Here is a 15,331-nt window from a genome sequence, read left to right as displayed (position 1 = left end):
AGCTTGACTTAAAATTGTAGTCTTCATATAGAAGTGTTAATATTAATTTTTCACACTCACAGAAATGATTTCCAGAACATTAACTACAATAGTTGTATAATTATGCTCTCTTTTAGATAATTCTGCAGCAATTTCTTCTTTCATCTTTGACTTCATCCATAACGGGAAAATGTTGTGGGAGAATGCATGGGGGGTACTTTCACTATTGGCATAATTTTTCCTGCCTGCTTTTTGTCAACTGCATATAAAACTGTAGAAGAAAAAATATGCTTCAATATACAGTTTTCATTGTGCTTTAGATACTTCTAATATCCCTTACTAAATGCCATAATTCCACATATGCAGCTTGTCACCTGGCATATGTAGACACGGAATTATTTGGGACATTATCACGTAGTTACATCAAAATGCTGAGCAGAGAAAAAATGGCATCTGATATCCACCCAGGGTTTAGACAAGAAATTTTTGTTTGATGTGAAGGCATTAATAATTTGATCACAGAGGAACATTTTTCAGTAGTGCTCGCAGATTGCTGGTAAAAGATGACTCTTCCCTTGTGGACACGCTTTATATCACACACCCTCCAGTTGCTGATGGAATCTCACATGAACCGTGTGGGGCAGGCACTTCATCTGCTCAGGGAGGGAGGACACACTCAAGCGATAAGGAGCCTGTGTGTCTTTTGGGATCTAAAACAAGTTGTTTCAAACCTCAGGCAGTTGAAGTTCATACTGACATGGCTCTAAAGACCTTGGGGGTGACCACCATACAACTACCTGAATCCGTTTCTCTCCTGGTTCAGTTTCAAAATCAAGACTTAAAACAGTTTTGTGGGGTATGGGCTTACACCTGTATACCAATGTTCAAAATGAGCTTTTGACTTTGAAGGTCTAATCTTTTGTCATTCAGGGAACATGAGTTCCCCACTTGGCCCAACACCTCCAAATCAGAGCTCATCGTTGTCTTCTCCTCTGTTTATCTGGTGGGAGTTATAGGAAGGGATGGCAGAAGACAGGAGGGGCAGGTTTTATAGACGATGTAACGGGTTTTTGGTGCCTCCTCTCTCTTGGCCAACTATGAACACTATCTGAAATTTTAGGAGACAAGATACAGTAAGCCATAACATGTCCCAGTTCCTAAGAAGGCACATCCTTCTTTCCTTAAGGGAGAGTACAAACATAGGTAGGGACCTCTGTTACTGTCTCTGTTTTCCCTACTGACTCTGCATGGTTTCCAATTAGCTGGAGATGAGATCTGGAGCTGGATTTTCAGTAGTCTGATGGCTGCATTCACAGAGGTAGTAGGTATGACATGGTGGACGATGGGGATGGAGGGCTTGCCAGTGGGTTCTTCTTAATAGGGAGTTTTCTGTGCTTCCTCCTTAGTTCCTCACCTTCACAGCCCAGACTCAAAACTGTCTCTGGGACTTGTCTCAAGCTGCTGTCAGCTGCAGGAAGGAGGGTATTCTTACTCCCCAGTCATATCCCCTGGCAGACTGTCATTTGAGTCCTTTTTGTGCAGGAAAATGAGATCAGTTCATTCTCTCCTGCTCCTCCTCCCAAATCAAGGCCCAACTTACCAGCCTGCAGCACGGAGTTCTCAAGAGGGTGGGGAGAAAGGACAGGTCTCCCTACTCCTCCACACCAGCGGCAGCCCCAGCAGGGTAAGGGGGGAGTCTCGTGGGGTCACCGCTGCCCTCCCGCTCCAAACTTCCTGAACATTTGTCTGCCCTCACACGACTGACTTCATTTCCATCATCTGTGAAAATGTCCGTGTCCCCTACCAGACAGGCACAACTGCCAACTTAAGGATTTTGTATTATTTACCTTTGTATCGCCAGCCCTAACATACTGCCTGCCATGTAGTAGTTAGAGGACACATGTTCTGGAGGAAAAAAAAAATTGACACATGATAAAATATAATTTTTACCATAGAATGAACACAAGTGTACTCTGGATGAAAGGCAAACAGTCAAAATGCAAGATAAGAAGGCATTTGTTAGGTGGTAAATACTGAAAGAGTAGAGATACCCCAGTTTTTCTAGAGAAAACGACAAAAACACGGATTGACCAGGAGGCCCAGAGAGCGAGGGCCAGGCGGCTGGAAGTCAAGGAGGGAAGCTTGTTCACTCCTCCTCCCTGCACAGAGAGCTGAGTGGGAGGAAAGGGAAGAACATAAAGCCGGAGTGGAACATAAGGAAGAATCTCGTAGAGTGGTGTGGGCCGAGAGGTCGGCCAGTGAGTTCCTGAAGGGTGGGAGCTTGTGCCAAACTGTAATTCCCAGTTTACTCATGCACTTGAATTCTATGATTGTGTGTCCTAGATAAGAGTTCCGTACAGAGCAGATGGAAGAGTGACAATTAGTAGTCTCTGTATTAACTAACATTTATTGAGTATCTATTATGAGTCTGGCCTCAACTCGGTTAATCCAGTCCTCATGACACCCACTCCGGGGTGGGCTCTTGTTATTAACCTCATTAATGGGGTTAACCCCACAGATGGGCTACTTGAGGAACAGCAAGGTCAAGTCACCAGCCCAAGATTATCATAGGAATTACATGGGATTCTGAAACCGGGCGTGAGGATACACGTAGAGCAGAGAAGGAAACAAAAGCTGGTCATGAATCACTTGGTGTGGCCAGATGTGCATTGACCCGTCTGCCTAAGTGTGGCTCCTAAATGTAGGCACTCGCAGCAACCCACTCTTTCCCGATCAAATCAGAAGAGTAAGTATCAGATAGTATTATTTCATAATCAAAATATTTCATCAGAGTGCCTGCTGGTAGCAGATATCTAAAGGTCTCCCTTGTCCAAGATCAGACATCCACTAGCTCATTTCATTCAGTTTTCTCATTTGTTACGTCGAGATCATAATGGCGTCTCCCTCCGAGGAATGATGAATGATGTTGCATATCGAGTGAATAGCAGCATCTCTGCCATACTATCTGCTCAATAAATGTCAGCTGTTATTATCTGTGGCAAATTAGTGAGTGTATTCTGTACCGTCAGTATGTTCTTAGGCTCTCATCTAACTGTATTAGGTCCTTAAGAGAAAAGTTGCCAAATACATTTTGCACTACTTTGTGTTGCATCAACAAACCACCGATAAGGCTTATTTGCTTCTGGTATAAAACAAAGACCCGCCTCAGAGGCAAATACTACTGTAGTACACAGGCCACCATTCAGATGGTGTTAGATTCATCTGAAAGCTCTTCTGGAAAGCCGTGCTGGAAATAATCAGATGCTATGGGTCTGTCACGTAATCCTGGTCCAAGAGCCTAACGAGAATCAGCTCCAAGGAGGGAGAAATGTCTCTTGTATCCAGTTTCAGTGGGCAGGACCACGATGTGCTCTGCATCTAGGGCCCCTTCTACAGCCACAATGCAGGGCACTGTTGCTACCCACGGTGAGGAAGCAGAGCCTCAGTGGGGTGAACACGCTCAGGATCCACCCGCCACACGGCCATGAGAGGGCAGGACTTGAGACCCCCCACAGCCCAGGCTCGGAGCCCAGAGTCCTTCTGCAACGCCCCTCTGTTGGCCGCAAGCTTGTAGGTCATGGGCGGGAGCAGCGTGCGGGGGTGTTAGGTCTCTGCCAGCCCTGCTAGGAGCTTCCAGGAACGTGCATTCTTCTTTAGTGACACTTTGTTGAGAAGATCTGCTGCTTTCTCTTCTTTACTTGGCAGGTTTCGAATACCCACGGTAGCTTTAACTACACAAAGATGTTTTCAAGAGTTCAAGGAAACCTTTTCATAAACAGCAGTCTTTGGGAAATTGCAGATTGGAGGCCCTCCTTCAGGCCTCCAGAGAGCAAACGGGTTGCCCTGTAGCCACACAAGCCACCTCGGCCTCGAGTGTAGGTCAGGAGGCCTCTCTCCTGAGTAGTTCTGGGGAGAGTTCACGGATGTGTGAGCTCAGTCCTAAGCCCGTTGGCTGCCCCCTGGAATACCATCATTCCCCTTGACCTGCACACGTTTGGTTTCATCTTCAACAGGAGAAAATCCTGGAAATCCGGCATTGTTTGGCCCCTTTTCTCACTAACCGATCCAGGCTTTTCAGAAATCGCTCTGCTTCATTCTAAACAGGAAGTTTCTGCAGGCAGTTGTACAAATGACATGGCTTTGTGTGGGATGTCACCTATTGTTACTGGAACAAAGACATTCTGAAATAAGGACAAAGCCTTCAAATCCGCCAGGGTCCCGGACCCTTCAATAGCCTTGCATTGTGTCTGGAGGGTGATTGAGTGAATTGGGTCACTCCAAGAATATACCTAAGCTTCTGAAACTCTGCTATTATTAGGGTTGCAAATAGCATTTCCAGTAGCTGTTCTAGCTGCTCTGCATATATGCAAAGCAGGGCCTTTCTAAATAGCTGTGGTTACCTGCATGGGTATAAAGAAATGGGGAAAAAAATGTCTGTGGATCGAGCCATAACTCAATCCTTCCACTCTTAACGTGTTAGGAATAGCAAAATATTTATTAACCGCGAGTGCAATTAAAGTTTCTCTTTTGAAACACTGTGCACGAGTCACGTGGTTCTCCAGCTTTTAAGGCCTATGTCTGTAGAGTGTAGATGTTTTATATGATGTTAAAAGAAAGCCTGCGTCACCGGAGGCTAACAGGAGAGAGAAATTCAGCTCCCTGTTAGCGGCAACTATCCAGTCCATGGCTCGCACCAATCCGTGGCTTCTCATCTCAAAGAATTCCGAGTGTGGGTTTTGGTATAATGAACTGTGTTTATAAAATGAAACTTATTCCCCTTGAAACAGGATTGCATTTAGCAGTGTTTTTCTTTATCTTAATAGCGAAATTGGTAAAACATTTTCAAAAATGTTATCTGAGACTATGTATACAACAAAAATAATGAGATCATTATACATTCCCTTCCCCTTTTCCCTCTGTATGAAACAGCTCGCTCAGCTAGATTTTGCACACGAGCATGCCCTCCTCCTGCAATCAACCTCCCCCCCACCCCCCGCCCCTTGGTATCTGTGTCACATCTGTAGCAATGTGTGTGACTTATTTGTGGGGCTGCCGGTGCCTTGATAGTCAAGCAAGTGCCACAGAGGAAATCTCCCTCTAATCCTTTAAATCCTATTTTTCACCAACACTGCTGGAGATTCCTTCCTTCTGTCTTTCCCTCTTATCGAGAGAAGATCTACCTTTTCTCTACTAACATAATACTCTGTGTTGGAGCCTACACATTCCCGTGTCATTTGCTGCCTTATGAGAGCCCTTCTGCTTTTGTCTACAACCCGATCCCACCCAAAGGATGTTTCCTAGCAGGCTCCAAATTGATATCATCTTCTGGCATTGCGCTAGACAGGGATACTTCGGGGCTAGGTAGAAAATGTCCCGATCTCTGTGGAGCAAACTCACCCATCCCTGTGTTCAGATGAACAACCACTTGAACCAGGCACCTGAAATTCTAGGAGTTGTGAGTACAGGTACATAGATGTCACCTGCGGTTAACAGTCAATATGGTAGCTTCACTCTAGAAACGCAGGGATCTCCTCCGCTATTTTGCTGTTAAAAAGCAAACTGCTAAGATTATCAGTCTGACTGGGTATTTACCCCAAAGATACAAAAGTAGGGATCCGAAAGGGTACGTGCACCCCGATGTTTATAGCAGCAATGTCTGCAATAGCCAAACTGTGGAAAGAGCCAAGATGTCCATCGACAGATGATGGATAAAGAAGATGTGGTATATATATACAATGGAATATTATGCAGCCATCAAAAGGAATGAGATCTTGCCATTTGCAACGACGTGGATGGAACTGGAGGGTATTATGCTGAGCGAAATAAGTCAAACAGAGAAAGACATGTATCATATGACCTCACTGATATGAGGAATTCTTAATCGCAGGAAACAAACTGAGGGTTGCTGGAGTGGGGGGTGGGGTGGGAGGGATGGGGTGACTGGGTGATAGACACTGGGGAGGGTATGTGCTCTGGTAAGCGCTGTGAACTGTGCAAGACTGTTAAATCTCAGATCTGTACCTCTGAAACAAATAATGCAATATATGTTAAGGAAAAAAAAAAAAAGAAGAAGGTGGTAGCGGGAGGGGAAGAATGAAGCGGGGGAAATCGGAGGGGTAGACAAACCATGAGAGACGATGTACTCTGAAAAACAAACTGAGGGTTCTAGAGGGGAGGGGGGTGGGAGGATGGGTTAGCCTGGTGGTGGGTATTGAGGAGGGCACATTCTGCATGGAGCACTGGGTGTTATGCACAAACAATGAATCATGGAACACTACATCTAAAACTAATGATGTAATGTATGGGGATTAACATAAGAATAAAAAAAAAAGATTACCAGTCTCATTAAAAAATTAACACTATGGGGACACTGTGACACACTCAGTTGAGCATCTGACTTTTGGTTTCAGCTCAGGCCATGATCTCAGGGTCATGAGATCGAGCCCTGCGTCTGTCTCCACGCTCAGCGGGGAGTCTGCTTGGGATTCTCTCTCTCCCTCTGCCCCTCCCCCCTGTCTAAAATAAATAAATAAATCTTTAAAAACATTAATACTATAATAATGCACATTGACTTCTTAACAAATCAGTGTGCTTCTGGTGCTTCAATTAAACTGAATAATTACTTAATTAGAAGACCCCTACAAAAACTCAAAGGTATTCCAAAAATAGGGTATTCATTTTCTGTGTGATGAATTTAAGAAGTGATAAATGGGTAGTAGACAATTTGTAAGATTGGTATCGACCCTTCATAAAAGTAACCTGTGTTTTTTGTTTTCATGTGATTTCTACAACATACGGTTTGAATCATAGGGCACTCGTAAGGAATTTTCAAGTTGTGTGTGACAGGAATGCAGCTCAGTGTAGATGAAACAAAAGGGAAACATATGGGCCCAGGGGACTCGAAGCTCTGGGAATGACTGGTCTTTGGGTACAGCCAGACACAGGAGCTCAATGATATTACTGGAACTTTGTTTCATGCAATTCTGCTTCATATAATACTAGCTTCGTTTGAGACACGTTTTCTCAATCGGGTGGAAAGGAAGGTCTCCTTGGGATTTTGGGATCTCAGAAAAAGATACTTCCTGCTTCCTAACTGATACCTACCCATCTTAGGGCTCATGTTGGTCCAGTGAGGGTTGAATGCTGATTTGGGGATGAATGAGTGTGACTTGAATGGCCAGCCTGGATCACAGGCTTATCCTTATGACTAAGGGAAGTTGTCCCTCCTTGGATTGCAGCAAACAGGGGAGAGCCATGTCACACACACTGACTTGCTTTTAAAGGTGAAGGACTTTAGGACCAAGGAGAACATATGGTTACTGCTTGTACCATACTTGCCTGGCACTTTGAAGATCATGGAACTTGGTGTTCATCTTAGCTCTGCTCTTTATTTATGAGAAAGTCTTAGAATTGATGTTTTAAAACATGTTGCAGCCTGGACAGTGCAGACTCTGTACAGTCTATATGGTAGGGACAGCCCCTGGCCCCAACCTTGTTGTGTTTATGTTTATTAAGGATTTTACAGTGAGTGCTGCCACCTTAGGATCTTTTGGTCTTATCTAAAGTAGAGAGAAGCTGATCGAATTGGCCAGGACCCAGAATACCCAATTTCTCGATCATTTGGTAGGTTCTTGAGGGGTATATGGAAAGAGGATCCTCCAGAAATGTGTTCTTTTTGTTTCTGGTTGAAGCTTTGGACTGAAGCTCTCTTGATGTGCTGTCTTGGGACCCATGTGAAATGTAAAGACTCCTTGGCACCCTACCCTAGACCCATGTTCTATTCTTGGTCTGTGGGTGTAGGAACCTGACATCAGTAACCTCCCATGAGGCACAGAAAGGAAAAGCATTTGTCCCATATAGGCGTCTTGGTCTCCTCGGGCCAAAGGTTCAAAATCTTGTATCATCCTGTCTCTAGTTACATCCTTTTACTTAACAATCCAATGTCATTGTTCCTCTTCCTTGTGAGGTAGACAAGTAGAGAGAGATGACTAAGTTCTCTCTAGAGCTTGGACCGAGCTACTAACAGAACCCGAGTCAGGCATGGCGAAGGATGGAGGGTGGACGTGGAGAGCGGTAACAGCAGACGGGATTTAAGGAGTGCACCTGTCTCCAACATCAGTGAGACTGGTTGGTTGTCTGCAAAAGCGATGGCTCAGCTCCTCTGACTCGGCCAAACAAGCCATCCAGGGGCCTGCCTTTGGGTGGTAACACTGTCCCTTCTGACTTGAGGCTCAGAGTGAAAGCAATGACGTAGGATCAGTTCCCAGTATACAAATCAATTGTGCACTAAAGGTTAATTTAGAAATATGTTTAGGTTCCTGTGGAAAAAAAACATGTCCCACATTCCAAAGTTATAAATGGTGTGTAGGTTCCTAGGCCACCATTTATGATAGAATTATCATCCACAGTGTTGAATATTGTTGTGAATATTATTGTGAATATATGGTATTTCTTCTGGGTATGATTTAAAGACTATGTACAAAGATGTGATGTGTTTTGTTTGATGTTACATCAGATGGAGCAAAGCCTCCTCTCTGTGGCTCACTCCCTCTGCTGAATTAGCCTTTCACTGGTGCAATCTCTGTCAGAGCCTTTGTGTTACACATGTGAAGGGCCTTTAGCTTCAGAGTCTGGTAGAGAAATCTATCCAGCCCCTTCCAGATACCCAACATAAATAGGGGTCACAGAAAACTCTGGAGCGAAAGGAGTTATAAATATCTGGGTGTGGAGTGGCATGGAGCTCACACAGAGAAACAGGAAGAGTTTCTAGAATGTGCAATCTAGGTGAGCTCCACGCTTGAGGACTCACACAACAGCAGACGAGCCGTTAGCAAACTGAAGTTGAGGGATGTTCCCATAATTGCTTCAAATATCATATCAGTGTTTTCTAAGAAATAACATATTACCAAAACAGCCAAACTTCCAACGTCCTTCCATTGCATCTTAAATTATTCCCTTGTATGGACCTTCATTTTGAGAAAGGACGTGGTGTCATAGGACGTGTTTTGGGGATTGGACACAGAAGAAAAGTCTCAAGATTCTTCAGTGCTGGGAGTCTTGATACAGCATCCAGGGAGCAGGTGTTTCTCAACAAGATGAATTCCTCATTAAACACCCCCAAACACGTCAACAACATCTTTTTCCCTATGTGAGTGTCTCCGGGACCTCACTTTTTATTTTTTTAAAGATATTATTTATTTATTTGAGAGAGAGAGCAGAGCAAGAGAGAGAGAGATAGAGAGAGCGCACGGGTGGGGAGAAGGGGCAGAGGAAGAAGGACAAGCAGACTCCCTGCTGAGCAGGGAGCCCCACCGACAGGGGACTCGATCCCAGGACCCTGAGGCCACACCCTGAGCCAAAGGCAGACGCTTAACTGACTAAACCACCCAGGTGTCCCCAGACCACACTTTTAAACAGGACTGTGGGTGAGAAGGAAACTTAGCTGGAAAAGCCTCACGGCTATGTCTCCAGGCCAGCAGTTGCAGCAGGCTCCCTGACCTGGCGGTTCACTTGGCCTCCTGTTTTCCTTCATACATTTGTAAAGTGGTAGGTGTGCCGAATGAGAGCAGAAATGATTATAAGCTTCGGAGCATTTAGCACACAAACTATAAAATTACTGGGTAATAAAGGTGCTGGAAACCTATTAAAGTGATTTGCCCTCCCTGTGATTCTCATAAGCAGTGGGTTCGGACTAATTACACTGAAAACTCCGAGCGTGTGTCATGGTCCCCTGGAGAGGACTCAAGGCCTCTGCTTCCAACTCAGGCTGTCATGAAGGAAGTCTGCTCATCACAGAACAAAATGTTTTCCAGTTAGTGGAAATAATAGTGATGCCAATCTAGAAAGTGTAAGCAAGGTGTTAAAATGCTGGTGTAAACTTTTAGAAACGTAGAGAATGTGTGAGATCAAAGTAAATTCTCTGCCTTGATATATTTATCTAGTGATCGAAGTCCAAAAAATGCCATTAGGTAGTTATTTTAAAATAAATTGCTTTCATTTTTAATATAGAGATATGTAAGGAGAAAAGCGGGCATCGACTCTGCCACCAAGACATTTTTAACAATGAGAAGTGAATGACCTGCACATGGAACATTAAAGCAGAACAGACAGCTATAAAATAAACTCCTCTCTTTATTTAATTTTCTCCACCCCAAAAAAGTAACAGCTGTTTACTCTATACTCCTTCTTTAGTATCTTCCCAGAAAGATAATGCACACACTTGCTCACATATGCACACACACACACTCAATGCAATATTTAAATCCAGCAACGCTTGACTGTGACTGCCCATCCACAGAGAGCTTGCTGGGTCCCCGCCATCCCATGCCCTGCTGAGGGACCCTTAACTATGGCCACCGTAACCCATCAGGTGCATTTTGGCTTTGGGTTCCTTTTAGCCACTTACTTGCAATTTAACAGAATTTTGTCTTACTTGAGCCCTGACTCCTTTGTGCTTTTTTAATGAGTCTCTTATTCTGCTCAGAGACTAAAGCAGTTCTATGAAAAGTCTAAGAGAAATCACCAAAGTAAACAACAACAAAGAAAAGCATTGCTAAATACATATTTATATTATATTATTTATTTATTTATTTATTTATTTATTTATTTATTTATTTATTAAAGAATGCACGTCTACGTGGTGGCACAGTGGACAGGGGGCACCTGAGTGGCCAGCGCGAGAGACAGAATCCCAGGTCCCCAGAGGGAAGGGCCAGCCTCGCAGGGTGCCGGGAACCGCCCCCCCTTTTGGCTGCAGCTAGGGCACGGCGCTGCGTCATCCTGCCCTTGTGCCGGGATCGCCGGGACCGGTCCTCCGCGGAGTAAAAGCGTCCATGTGTGGAGCCTCAGTTTCCCCACCCGCGGATGTCAGAGAAGAGCAAAATATGGAACGCTTCACGAATTTGCGTGTCATCCTTGCGCAGGGGCCATGCTAATCTTCTCTGTATCGTTCCAATTTTAGTATATGTGCTGCCGAAGCGAACACTATATCTTTTAATACTTAAATTATTTCCCTGATAAACTAAAATCTCGGTGGCACCTGGATTCCATATGCATCATTACAGACATCCACACACTGAAGAGCTAATTCATGGTGGGGCTGCGAATGTGATTTATCTGTCGACTGACTTCTGGTCGCTCTACTCTGGGTGATGCAAAGATGTCACTCTGGGGCGCCTGAGTGGCTCAGATGGTTAAGCATCTGCCTTCGGCTCAGGTCATGATCCTGGAGTCCCTGGATCGAGTCCCGCATCGGGCTCCCTGTTCTGCAGGGAGCCTGCTTCTCCCTCTGATCCTCCCCCCTCTCATGTGCTCTCTGTCTCTCTCATTCTCTCTGTCTCAGATAAATAAATAAAATCTTTAAAAAAAAAAAAAAAAAGATGTCACTCTGACCACAGAAAAGGACACTGGCAGAAAAATAGCAGCCATATATTATCAATATAACAAAGGCCTAGCTAGCTGTCAAAATAAAGGGCTTTCTGTAGCCTGTAGATTTTTAAATAAATATAGAAATGCCTGCTTCCTCCCAGTGCCTTCACCAGAGAGATTGTGGTAGGATACGAAGTAGCTGGACCAGAGGGAAGGAAGAGGGGGAGAGGGGGTCAGAGCGAGCAGAGAAGGCATATTTTTAAAAACCTATATTCCCTTTTTGCCTCTTCTTAGATTTCAGAATACTGGTAACGCTTGAGCCCTGCTAGACTCGACAGCGAGGCTTGGATGTGCTTGAGCTCTCTAGGAGGGGTTACATGAACTCTGAATTCCTTTTTTGGGGCAGGAAAAATGTATTCACTTCATCCCAGAGAGGATGAGCTTTTCCCACGCTCCATCCTGTCTTCCTCAGCAGACTTTGGGAGGCACGGTAAGGGATGGGCTGAGTGGGTCTTTGCTCCCAGGGGATCCACACTCCAGGAGGAAAAGGTGCATGAACCATGACCTGTATCCAAGAAGGAAGAGTTCAGCGACAGTAAGAGGGACATGGTTGCTACCATAGAGGGAGATCCTTGGGGACTGTAGGCAGATGGTCCTTGCAGAGGAAGCTCGGGAAAGACTTCTGTGAATCTACAGCTATTGGAGCCAGGGAAAGGTGGCAGACCTCGAGGGGAGCCGACCACACAGTGAATCCAAGGCTGGCTGGGCGTCACGAGGGGTGCATCTGCTGGGTGACTGCATTCACTTGTAGACGCCCTTCCATGACTCGCAGAGCACATTTCTGTAGAAAATGTAGTCACACCATCAACCTTATTCATGCCTCCGTTCCATTTTGCTGTCAGGAAGAGGGATGATGAGCTGGCTGCCTGCCTCAAGCATCCTCACTTTTAGCTGTGACAGGTGGCCACCCAGCCGCTCCTTGTGCATCAGAACAGAGTGCAGGGAAAGTCTGATGCCAGACAGAGAGGGCCCCCCCCCCCAGGGCTCCCCCAGGAACTCCGGTGTGTCCAAGCCCCCGAGGGTTCGAGCTGTGGCCAGGATCGTGGGGGCAGCCCTGCTGTTCTGGGGACGTCTGTTGCCGGGCCCTGCATGGGGAGTGGACTTTGGGCAGACACCACTTGCCAGCACCGAGATTCTGGCCTTGGGAGCCTTGCTTTCCTCACCTGGACAACAGGGATGATAATAGTGTTACCTCCCAGGGCTGCTGTGTTTCCACCTTGCTTTCCAGCAGGTGCCCAGTAAGTGTTCATTATCGGCCTCCCCACCATCCTGTCACCGGTAATGACGGGCCCAGGTCTGAGTCCTGCCACTGCTGACCAGTGCTCTGAGTGGGTTCCTTCATGCCATGAGCTAGGCATCTCTGATCTTTCTGGGAGATGTAAGGCCCTCCTGGTCGACTGGGAGGGCTCATGGGTATAAATATGGAGTGCCTGCAAGGGGAGCAGTGACCGCCACAATGGTAGAGACCCCGGAAAAGTTAGATTTGACCATTTTCCAAGAAACAAGACCCAAGGCATGCTACACTGGACTGACTGGGTGCTTTGGAAATTGATAACAGCCCAGAGCACACCCCTTCCATCTGCGACATTTTGGGAGGCGGGGAAGGGGTTCCCACCTTTGGGTCATGCCTGCCGCCCACCTAAGCCCCCCCCCCCCCCCCCCCCCGCTTCCTGCTATCCCTGTGCTGGCTCATGGGGAGGCTCTGGAGCGCCTCATTGCTGAGGTGACAGCACCCACCACCCACCTCTGCACCCCCGGCCTCGTGTGCGGGAAGAGAACATGAGGCCGACACGTTTCGTCTGAAGATTAAATCAAAAGTGCAGATGAGACCAGAAGTTATTCTTGAGACAGCTAGTAAAGCATCTGCCCAACCGTGTCTCCTTCACATTTGTGCGTCTTACATTCTGTGACCTTTGAAAACACCCAACTTGGCAACTTCGACTGTAATATATAATTTTCCCTTAAAATGCAATAAAGCATAACTGAAAATGGAACTGACCTCTTCACGTCACGAATGCTCTTATGGAAAAAGGATAAAGTAATTTATAAAGCTGTTACAATACGATGGAGCCAGAACCCGGCCGAAACCGTCTGCGAATCCCTGCCACTGGTTTCTGCGCGCCCCGTGAGTGAGCTGGGCTGCCCACCCGCACCCCAGAGCCACTGCCGAGAGCCCCCCAGCCCTCTCCCTTCCGTCTAAGCCAGCACATTATTATAGTTTCAGAGCATAAAAGCATCATTGTTTTGTGATCAGTTCAATTCTCAAATATGTCCAGTGACTTGGATGGACCCAGACCGACCAGGGAGTGAGGGGTTAGGGCTCAGCAGGCTGTCACGTGGGCGCATGTGCTCACCTGTTTGCTGCCAGGCTCGCCTAGCGCTGTCTGGTGGTGTGCAGTGGTCTTGCGCTCCTCGGGGCTGATATTCTGGGGGGACTCCCATAGTCACACTCTGTGCTGCAGATCGTTTGTGTCCCTGCCCCCCCAATCATGTGTTGAAAACTAACCCCCAGTGATGGTGTGAGGAGCTGGAGGTCATTAGGTTGTAGGGTGGAGCCTTCATGATGGGATTAGTGTCCTTCTAAAAGGACAGAGAGCCCCCTTGCCCCTTCCTCCACGAGAAGACAGGTGAACCAGGAAGACGGCTCTGAGCAGACAGCGAGTCTGCCAGCACCTCGATCTCAGCCTCCAGCCTCCAGAGCTCTGAGGGATGAATGGCTGTAGTCCATAAGCCCCCCGGGCCGGCCAGAGCGCAGGAAGACAGAAATGAGCACGTGAGGATACATGTGACAGAGAAAGTTAACGGAGGGTTTGGGAAGGTGGGAGCCTCCTTTAGTTTGAAAACTCAGTATTTACTGAAAGAAGGGATCTCCTACATGGCAACTAGATGTCAGGGAGATCCAGGTGGTGCAGGTCTCTGGGCTGGCACACCTGGCAGGAGAAGCTGGGGGCCATGGCCCTAGAGCAGGAGGGAGCCTGACGTTCCAGAAGTAGGAGGAAGGAAGCCAGGATGAGCCGAGGGAGGGAATGTGATGCCAGGTGGGAAGCAGCGGGGCCAGTTCTGCTCTGGGCTTGTGCGTTCCTTTAAGGGTGTTGTGGGGCTGTGGGCAGGGAGGAGAGGGCGAGAGCATATGAGAGTAGCTGGGGCAAGACGTGGCTGTGGCCTGGAGGAAGAGAGGACCGAGCGGGTCAGAATCAGGGAGAACGTGGAGGCAGACCAGCCCTGGATATGCCGAGAGAGCAGCTATGTGCCGAGTCTAACTTCCTCTAGGTGCCATGCACCTCGTGGGGCACCTCCTATGAGCCCCTCTGGTGAATTCTCTGGAAGTAAGTGTGAACAGCCTCAATCTATGGCCAAGATGATCTCGGCTCAGATGGGCTGAGAAACGTGCCCAAAGTCACAGGTCCTGCAAGTGCAGAGACAGGAGAGGAGCCCGCCCCGTGCTTTCTGAATCCAAAACTCAAGCTCCTTCTCCTTTGCCGCTTGTCTTCATTGTCAGTTTCGGTTCCAAGAAATAACACTGACACTTGGCTTCTCTTTCACTTCCCAAGATGTAGTACAGAGTGCAGAAAGAGCATTAAGTGAAGTCCCTTCGGGACATGGATACTGGGTTGGGTTAATTCTCGGTCAAAGTGAGTGTGTCCTACACTCTGATTTCCGTACATAGAATACCCACTGATGCAACAGCAAAGTGGCCAAGGGAAGTGACAAGGTGAGGCCACACACTGTCCTCACAGGTGTCCCTGCAGCCCCGATCTCAGCCTGATAAATCAAGAGGACGCACACGCCATTCAGCCAGGAGACTCTGTGGACTTGACTTCTTGTCTTTCTCTAGGTTGGATTAAAAATATAGTGCTTTCCCCCGTTAACAACTGTACACAGAAATGCAGAATTTTTTACAAGGCACACTCCCATCCTACACCCA

At 46.9% G+C, this 15,331-nt stretch overlaps 1 protein-coding gene and 1 non-coding gene across 3 annotated transcripts in view; one reads left to right on the top strand and one right to left on the bottom strand.

Annotated features, from left to right (window-relative positions):
* The window catches only part of LOC135364513 (uncharacterized), a 62,438-nt gene extending 48,912 nt beyond the window's left edge, over positions 1–13,526 (top strand). The window contains exon 11 of one of the 2 annotated variants that reach the window (XR_010411739.1): positions 10,603–13,526. The gene's annotated coding sequence lies outside the window, so the exon portion shown is untranslated. The remainder of the gene's footprint in view (positions 1–10,602) is intronic. The other variant, XR_010411738.1, reaches the window with a different exon arrangement.
* On the bottom strand, positions 10,857–10,963 carry LOC123845049 (U6 spliceosomal RNA). The gene has a single exon (XR_006790898.1). It is a non-coding gene; the product is annotated as a U6 spliceosomal RNA (small nuclear RNA).
* Positions 13,527–15,331: the final 1,805 nt, after the last annotated feature.

This window comes from Mirounga angustirostris, unplaced genomic scaffold (genome assembly GCF_029215605.1).
Source record: "Mirounga angustirostris isolate CCGP_5_RB_7025 unplaced genomic scaffold, mMirAng1.0.hap1 SCAF_5, whole genome shotgun sequence".
NCBI lineage: Eukaryota > Metazoa > Chordata > Mammalia > Carnivora > Phocidae > Mirounga > Mirounga angustirostris.
The sequence above is the reverse complement of the archived record's forward strand: the minus strand, read 5'-3'. Positions and strand labels throughout refer to the sequence as shown.